General features: G+C 45.5%; 1 long non-coding RNA gene across 1 annotated transcript in view; it reads left to right on the top strand.

Moving 5' to 3' along the window:
* Positions 1–4,679: 4,679 nt before the first annotated feature.
* The window catches only part of LOC117363150, a 30,055-nt gene continuing 25,402 nt past the window's right edge, over positions 4,680–9,332 (top strand). The window contains exon 1 of the long non-coding RNA XR_004539984.1: positions 4,680–4,804. This is a non-coding gene — a long non-coding RNA (uncharacterized LOC117363150). The remainder of the gene's footprint in view (positions 4,805–9,332) is intronic.

The raw sequence follows: 9,332 nt of genomic DNA, 5'->3' as shown, positions 1-9,332 counted from the left end.
TAAAACTCTTAGATAAGTCGCCTCATGTTACTAGCCATTGCTTATCTAAGAGTTTTAAAACATAAATCGTCCTATACAATGGGGTGGCATATACATTACCCCCCCCCTTACATACCTCCCTCACCGGTAAATACCTCCTGGATGGCTGCTGGCTGCCTTCTTCCTTCTTCCAATCATGTTGTGCAGGGCAGGAGCAATGTTGGTGATCTCAAGTCTTGCCCTGCACCACTTCCTGATTGGCTGCTGTCAGTTCTTGCGATGGCAGCTAATCAGGAAGTGGCGCGGGGCGAGGCTTGAGATCGCAAACATCGCTCCTGCCCTGCACAGCGTGATTGGAAGAAGGAAAAAGGCAGCCGTCCAGGAGGTACTTACTGGTGAGGAAGATATTTAAGGGGGAGGGGTATTATGTATAGGCCACCCCATTTAAGCAAGCTGCACCCACTAGGCCAGTTTGCAAAACCCATGTATAAGCCTCTTAAAATCCGTCATGCTGCTGGCCTCAATCACCTGCAGTGGGAGTCCATTCCAATGATCCACCACTCTCTCGGTGAAGAAGTACTTTCTGGAGTCGCTATGAAATTTTCCTCACCTGATTTTCAGTGGATGCCCTCTGGTGGTTGAGGGTCCCATGAGACAGAAGATATCATCTTCCGACTCGATACGTCCCGTGATGTACTTATACGTTTCAATCATGTCTCCCTGTTCTCTTCTTTCCTCAAGTGAGTAAAGCCGCAATTTTTTTAGTCTTTCTTCATACGTGAGATCCTTGAGCCCCAAGACCATCCTGGTCGCCATTTGCTGAACTGACTCGATCCTCAGTATGTCCTTACGGTAGTGTGGTCTCCAGAACTGAACACAGTACTCCAAGTGAGGCCTCACCATGGATCTGTACAACAGCATCATGACTTCAGGTCTCCTGCTGACAAAACCTCTACGGATACAACCCATCATCTGTCTTGCCCTGGAGGAAGCCTTCTTCACTTGATTGGCAGCCTTCATGTCCTCACTAATAATCACCCCTAGATCGCGTTCTGCCGTGGTCTTAACCAAGGTCTCACCATTCAGTACATAAGTTCTACGCGGATTTCTCTTACCCAGGTGCATTATCTTGCATTTTTTAGCATTGAAGCCTAGCTGCCAAGTAGTTGACCATCTTTCCAGCAGCAGTAGATCGTGTGTCATATTATCAGGTAATAAGCTTTTGCCTACTATGTTGCAAAGTTTGGCGTCGTCAGCGAACAGTGCTACCCTTCCTTTAAGTCCTTGCGTCATATCTCTTATGAATAAATTGAATAGAATCGGGCCCAGGACTGAGCCCTGCGGCACCCCACTGATTACGTCCGCCGCCTCGGATGGGGTACCGTTCACCACCACCCTCTGAAGTCTACCACTCAGCCAATCCCCAACCCATGTAGTTAGAGTGTCTCCTAATCCTATCGATTTCAACTTGTTCAATAGCCTTCGGTGTGGGATGCTATCAAATGCTTTACTGAAGTCCAAATATATCACATCCAGTTACTCTCCAGCATCCAGTTGTCTAGTAACCCAGTCAAAAAAGCTAATCAGATTAGATTGGCAGGATCTACCCTGGGTGAACCCGTGTTGGTGAGGGTCACGTAGGTTTTCCTCGTCTAGGATTGTGTCAAGGTTCCATTTGATCAGTGTTTCCATGAATTTACACACTATAGACGTGAGACTCACTGGTCTGTAGTTTGCTGTCTCTGTCCTGCAGCCCTTTTTGTGGAGTGGGATTACGTTGGCGGTTTTCCAGTCCAAGGGGACTCTTCCTCTGCGTAGGGAAAGATTGAAAAGCACAGATAATGGTTCTGCCAGGACTTCACTTAACTCCCTGATTACCCTGGGGTGTAGGTTGTCCGGTCCCATGGCTTTGTTTACTTTGAGTCTTGATAGTTCGTTTTAGACGCTACTGGGCGTAAACTCAAAATCTTGAAACGGGTCTTTCTGGTTATCTCCCGTCTGAAGCTTTGGACCAGCTCCCGGCGCTTCACAGGTGAAGACTGAACAGAAGTATTCATTTAGTAGTTCTGCCTTGGCAGAATCTGATTCCGCAAAGTTACCGTCCGATTGCTTCAGCCGTTCTATCCCATCTTTGCTTCTTTTCCTGTCACTAATATAGCTAAAGAAGGATTTATCCCCTTTCTTAATATTCCGTGCTAGCTCTTCATCCATTCGGAGTTTGGCCTCTCTGATTTCTTTTTTGACAGCTTTAGCTCTGTCTAGATAGCCCCCTGGTTTCCTAAATGTTTGTAGGTGATGAATGCTTCTTTTTTCTTTTTAACTAGGTCTGAAATTTCTTTAGTGAACCATTGGGGGTCTTTTGGTTCTCCTGCGTTTACTTACTGTTCTTATGTATCGGTTTGTTGCTTCATGTAGGATGGACTTCAGAGACGACCACATATCCTCTAAATTGTCAGATTTTGTTTGTTTATATAGCTCCTGATGGACAAAATCTCCCATGCGGTTGAAGTCTGTGCCTCTAAAGTTGAGAACCCTTGTTGCTGTGTTTGACTTAGAGAAACCTTTCTTGAGGTTGAGCCATACCATATTATGGTCGCTGGAGGCCAGTGTATCACCTACTGAGACGTCCGAGACGCTATCTTCGTTGGTGAGTACCAGGTTTGTATCGCCTGGTCCCTGGTGGGTTCTAATACCATTTGCTTGAGACGTGCACCCTTTATGGAGGTTAATATTCTTTTACTGCTACCTGTAGTCGCGGAGAGTGTGTTCCAATCTGCATCGGGCATGTTGAAGTCTCCTAGCATTACTGTGTCCCCGCGTAGTGTGATGTTCTCTATGTCCTCGATTAATTCCATGTCTTTGTTTTCCTGTTGCCTGGGAGGTCTATATATCACACCAAGGTATAGGCATTTTTCATTCCCTCTGGCCAGGTTCACCCAGAGGGATTCCCCGGTGTATCTTACATCTGTGATTCTGGTAGTTTTGATGCTTTCCAATGATAGTCAGAAGGGGAAAAGTAAGTGTGTGTGTGTTTCAGTGGTTAGAAGGTGACAGACAGGAGAATATAATGGCTTATAATGAGTTAAAAAAGGAAATTATTTTTGATAATTGAATAACATGAGATTTTTGAAGTGATAGTAATTGGATACTTTGAAACTTTCAAAACTGAATAGTGGCTTGAGCTTTTTAGCTCATTGTGGGCCCTTATACCAAAGGACATTAAGCCCTAATACGCAGTTAGTGCACCCAAAAAAGCTAATGGCATAATGCATCAAAGTGTTTTGAAGTATCGTATTTTTCGCTCCATAAAATGCATTTGACCATAAGACGTACCATAGATTTAGAGGAGGAAAACAAGAAGAACCAAATTCTCCCTGCCAGGCTCTGCACCCAACCCCACACTCCTTGTCAAGCTCTGCACCTTGTCTCCTCTCTGGTGGTCTAGTGGTAGGCCAGGACAGGGCACAGGGCAGGCAGGAACAGGGCAGACAGGCAGGCAGGCCTCCCCCCTCCTAGGCAGGCAGGCAGGCCTCTCCGTCCCAGGCAGCCCCCCAGGCAAGCAGGCATGCCTTCCCCCTCCCAGGCCTTCCCCCCAGTCAGGCAGGCCTCCCCCCTCCCAGGTAGCTCCCCCCCAGACAGGCAGGCAGGCTTCCCCCCTCCAAGCCTCCTCGCAGGCAGACAGGCCCAGCCTTTCCCTCCTTATTCAGCAGGGCAGGCAGGCAGATAGTAACCCAGATAGTAAATACCAGTGCCTGTACATGGCCCAGCACTGAATATACAGAACTAATTTAGCTGGTGGCGATCAGCAATTAAAGAATGGCTGACCTCCACAGCTGAATACCCATTTGAAAGTGACTCGGACTGGTTGATTGTTTGGACAGAGAAATACAACACAAGAAGCTTAGGCTGCAGTACATCAGTATGCAATTCAGGTATCCTGTTTCAAAGGTTGCAATATATTGGTTTTCCCCTTCTGACTTGACCTGGAACTGAAAAATATTTCCATTTACTTGTTTCAGTGCAGGAACAAACACAAGATCTGTTCATATAGGGAAGAAAAGCATTCTGCTCTATAGTTGTTAGAATGTGATGAGGACCGTGTCAAGAGGGCCTCCTTCTTCTTGATAAAGGAAGGTCCACAGGAAGAATATTCCTATTAGAAGATACTAGACAAAAATAGCAAAGGCAGCTAGGCTACTGGCAGGCTGTGAAACTATGGAATAACACACAGTGGTGTTTTCTCAATTTTTGTCTCTGGGCCCTTTCACTAAACTGCTCTGGGTTAACTGCTAGCGTGGAACTCTATTAAGGGGCTTTGCATTATTTTCATAGTTAGCACATGATAAAACCATGCATTAAGCATTTTTTTGGTGTCATGGGCATAGAAGGCATTTGGCAGTTAACATGTTGCACTTACCTCATGTTAACTGCTTAACAGTTTTAATGTGGAACGACTTATCACCTCCTAAATTTGAGGCACTAATCCCCAAATTCTGTAAGGGAATCTTCTTCAGTAATACTACCATTTTGCCACTGTACTGCAAGGGCCGCTAGCCCAAAAGGGAGTGAACTACATGTCTCAGAATGCACTGAACTTTACAGCTCAGTGCTGAGTCATCTTAATGAAAGGAATGCAACTCTGCTGAGTCATAGGGGTGGGACTCAGGCAGGGAGGAGGATATATGCCCTAGTCTGGAGTGATTCAAGAGATGTCCCGGAGGAAGAGACTGCCCTGAGCAGAGGAGGCTCAGAGATGAAATATTTCCTTAGTCTTGGGTTGCTTCAGAGCCCTGAGAAGGTAAAGAGTGAGAAAGAGACTGTCAAGGTGAGATTGTTGCTGACTGGGTGGCTAAGGTAAACCATCTTCTACTGAATAAACTGTATTGAATGGTGTTTTGGAGTATGACAAAAACTGAATACCATAATAGCTGAACTTGGTAAAACACATAATAATAAGAGACTTGCAATACTGATATCTTTATTGAGCTAAAAGTTATTTTGAAATCCTGAGCCTGGCTCAAGGCTCAAAACAGAGAAAAAAATAAAGCGTTCTCTTTACACCTTCCAAAGTGGTTTGTGGGTATGTGTGTCCAGACGGTTCATAGACAACGGTGTGAAAGACAAAGGCGCGCCCAGACAATTGAGCGCAGCGCGGAGGCACGAGCCGTTCAAAATTACTGTTTTAGGGGCTCCGACGGGGGATTTTGTTGGGGAACCCCCCACTTTACTTAATAGACATCGTGCCGCGTTATGGGGGGTTTGGGGGGTTGCAACCCTTCACATTTTACTGTAAACGTAACTTTTTCCCTAAAAACAGGAAAAAAGTGAAGTTTTCAGTAAAATGTGGGGGGGTTACAACCCCCCACCCCCCCCACCGCCCCCACAATGCAGCGCGATGTCTATTAAGTAAAGTGGGGGGTTCCCCCCCATGCCCCCCCGTCGGAGCCCTAAAAACATTAATTTTGAGCGGCGTGCGCCTCCGGGCTGCGCTCAATTGTCTGGGCGTGCCTTTGTCCCGGCGCGCTTTTGACCTGACACCGTGTCCAGACACCCCTCCCCCCGCACACAAATCTTCCACAAATCAGTGCACACAGCCAATTTGTATGCACAACTTAGTTGTTTAACAAGACCAATTGGTGCCGATAACTGGCAATTAACACTTCATAATTAATGCTAAGTGGCACTGATTAAAGTTTCACAAACAAATTGGTAAACATATCTCTAAAGTTGGTGCATGTCAGTTCTAGTGCGCAAATCTCAAAAGGAGGTATGGCTAGGAGAGGGGCATGGGCGCATTGTGGGCTTTCCTAAAACTTACACACACTGATATAGAATATGCCCGATCCATGCATAACTTAGGCACTGGTATTTAGGCCTGGTTTTCCTTGGCCTAAATGGGTGCATCTAAATGGTAGTGATGCATGTAGCCACTAAGGCCCTCTTTTACAAAGGCGTGCAAAGCGTTTTAGCGTAGATTTAGCACATGCTAAATCAACGTGTGCGCTAACCGCTAATGTATCCATAGGATAACATGCTAAAAAGCTTAGCGCATCTTTGTAAAAGAGGGGGTAAGCGTTATTCTATATATGGTTTGTGCCTTTTATAGAATCGCATTAAGCACCATTCTAACCAGCACTGATTTTTTGGGCATCATACATAGAGTTTGGCCCTAAGTGTTTCCGTGTTAACCAGGAGCAGGCATTGTGCATTAATCTGAATGTTAAATGTTTGACCTGCAATAAAAAAATGTGGGAATGCTCTCAGTGGGTGTCGCGTTAAATCTGTAGCTATCACTTTTTAGGAAGGTAACTGCAAATTGTACTGTGGTTTACTAAAGGCTCTATAAAAAAAAGTATATCTTCATGTGGTAGAATAAATTAATAAGATACCTGTAGCTTCCAAAGCAATGAATCTGATAACAAACGCCTGCCCCAAATAGACACAAAACAAATGGTATCTAATTGGGAAATTGACAGTTTTTTTGTTAACGCAGTGGCCCAAGAATAGGGGTGGGGGGGGGGGGGGGGTGGAGCAAGCTTAATTCCCAGTGCAGTTCCTTGTGGCTCTGGATAAGTCACTTAGGGCTAGATTCACTAACCTGCCTGATCGTGACCGATCTTTGTCCGATACGAACAGATCCGATGGATTCTACAACCAATAATATTCTAATGGGGGCGATCGGAGGAATGCCCCCATCCGCCAACACAGATCGCTAGTGTGCGATCCTGACGCATGCGCAGACCATCTGCTTTCCCTGTAGATGGTCTGCGCATGCATTCATGTTCGTTTTGCTGTGGTTTTTTTTTTTTTTTTTGGGGGGGGGGGGCGACTCTTCTGCTATCTCTTCAACTACCATCAGTTGTCATGAAGGGCGATCCCTGGTGGCAGCAGCCTTTTTAAAAGGCTAAAACTCACTGACCCTGACTCTCCTGCTCTCTGTTGCCTTCCCTGCAGTGCGAGCCCGCAGGTTTAAAGCGGGGTTGCACCGTGTAGTGCAGCCCTGCTTTTAAATACGGGGGCTCGCACTGCAGGGAAGGAGGCAGAGAGCAGGAGAGTCGGGGCAGCAGAGATCATTCTGGATGGCAGAGAGCAGGGGGAGTTTGGATTCAGGGCAGAGAGCAGGGCGGCAAGAGGAGAGTTGGGGAGGCGAGGCTGAAAGTCGGGGCTGACAGGCAGGAGAAGGACAGCGAGCAGGGTGGCGAGAGGAGCTAAACAATGCGGCCAACAGCCACTCCTCTCCCCCATAATCCGGCCCCAGGGCTTCTGCAGAGTAATGTCAGCCAGATCGGGGCAGCAAAGAGCAGGGTATGCAGAAAGCAGGGCAGAGAACAGGGCGGTAATGGAGCTGGAGATTGTGAAAGGACGTTTGCGACTGGTCCCCAGCAATCGCTTCATGTGTTGATCGGCCAGCCCAGTCGGTTTGCAAAATTTGTTTAGTGAATCACGTCCCTGCCTACTTTGCATGCCGTTCCCCTCATTTTGCATGCACGGATCGGAATCGGATCGGCAGAGAGGTAAGTGAATCGGGCCGGAGTAAAATCGGGTCGCAGGTATCGGTATACGATCGGTTTGCTTTGTGAATCTAGCCCTTAATCCTCCATTACTCCAAGTACAACATAAATACTTGTATATAATATGTAAACTGCTTTGACTGTAACCAGGAAGGGGCTATATCAATTCCTTTTCCCTTTGACTTTTGAAGAATGACATTAACACTGATTTATAGTTTTTGATCATTTTGAATGATAGCAATTTTGACCAGAAAATTCTTCATTTCCTGAATGTAGACAGAGGGACAGTATTAGCTCTAAAGCTACCTTTAGCCTGTCCTCATTTGTTATCTGCATGCTGTGAGTTGTGACCAAATTTTCCGAGGCCTTTCGGTACCTTCATTTTCTCTATGTATACTCCCATGGTTTATAGACTTTATCACTGACCCTGAAATGAACAGATAATGCATCTCTTCACCGTTCACAACTGTATTAATAAGAATACAATCTTGACCCTGAATGCTCAGAGCATAGATTTTGTATCACAGTTACTGTAGCCGTAATTACATCCAGATTTCTAAAGCACAGGTCAGTAAATGGTCACAAAAAAGAAGAGCAGAAGATATTTTAAGTCTTATCTCTTATCAGTTATTTCTAAGCCTTGTGTGCCAACATTATCTCCTTACCCTCTACCTCTTTAAAGCAGTAATCCTCCTCTCTGAAGCTTGAGGCAAAAGTACTATCAGAAATGTAAAGCAAAATCAGAAACCTTTTCTCACCCTGGACAGCTTGATAACAAGTGCAGGAGCTCAGACAGTGAGTTTATCTGGCATGAGTGAACCCTGTGAAAGTGCTTACAGGAGAGCAGTGAAGAGCTGTATAATCTGTCAATAGACCAGGTGCAAAGTAGGGTCGAATGAAAAACAAAGGCAAACGAGCACACAACAGTCTGGCTCCTGTAATTTTTCAGCCTGATCAACCACAAATGATAAATATACTTTTTTAATAGTTGATAGAAGTACTAGTTATTGCCATATTCTGCACAACACCATCTTTGTTCCATAACCCATAAATACAGAGTTACCTGAGATTAAAAAAAAGTATTTTGGGAGAAAGTTTGGGGGATTCTGAAGGAAGAAGTAGGGAAGGAGTGTGTATGTGTGTGTGTGTGTGTGTGTGTGTGTGGGGGGGGGCAGAGATCCAGGTGTCTGCTTGTTATGAATGGGATTAGAGAAGCTACAGAAGAGGCAGAAGAAGCTATTAATAGGGCTATGTGCATGACACTGCATGACACTGGAAGAGGGATGAGGGGCTCACATTGAGCAAGTGGAGAACAAAATTTGGGGAAGTTGGGCTGCTGGAAGAACTCACAGACCAGCAGAAAAATAATCTAATCTAATCTAAATCTTGGATTTTTATACCGTGTCATCTCCCCCAAAAGGAGCCGACTCGGTTCACATAAAAATCGATAATCAAAGTGAAAGTAGTTAGATTAGAGAAAAAAATAACTTATTCATGAACTTAGGGGTCCTTTTACAAAGGCGTGGTAGCGTGGAATACCACGCGTTAAACCGCCTGCGGCGCTAGTACCTAACGCCTCCATTGATGAGGCGTTAGGATTTTAGGCTGCCGCGGGGGTTAGCGTGTGATAAAATGTCTGACGCGCTATCCCCCGTAGCGCGCCTTGATAAAAGGAGCCCTTATTCATCATAGCGAGAAGATAACTAAGTTTCCTTAGAACAATTTTCTATGAACTGTTGAAATAATAGTGTTTTCGTAGATTTATGGAAAATAGATATGACAAAGGGGTGAGGAATGGGGAGGACTCAAAAAATACTAGGAGGAGGGGAAGAAGTTTAGTTG

The sequence above is a fragment of the Geotrypetes seraphini genome, chromosome 6 (genome assembly GCF_902459505.1).
Source record: "Geotrypetes seraphini chromosome 6, aGeoSer1.1, whole genome shotgun sequence".
NCBI classification, from domain to species: Eukaryota; Metazoa; Chordata; class Amphibia; order Gymnophiona; family Dermophiidae; genus Geotrypetes; species Geotrypetes seraphini.
The sequence above is the reverse complement of the archived record's forward strand: the minus strand, read 5'-3'. Positions and strand labels throughout refer to the sequence as shown.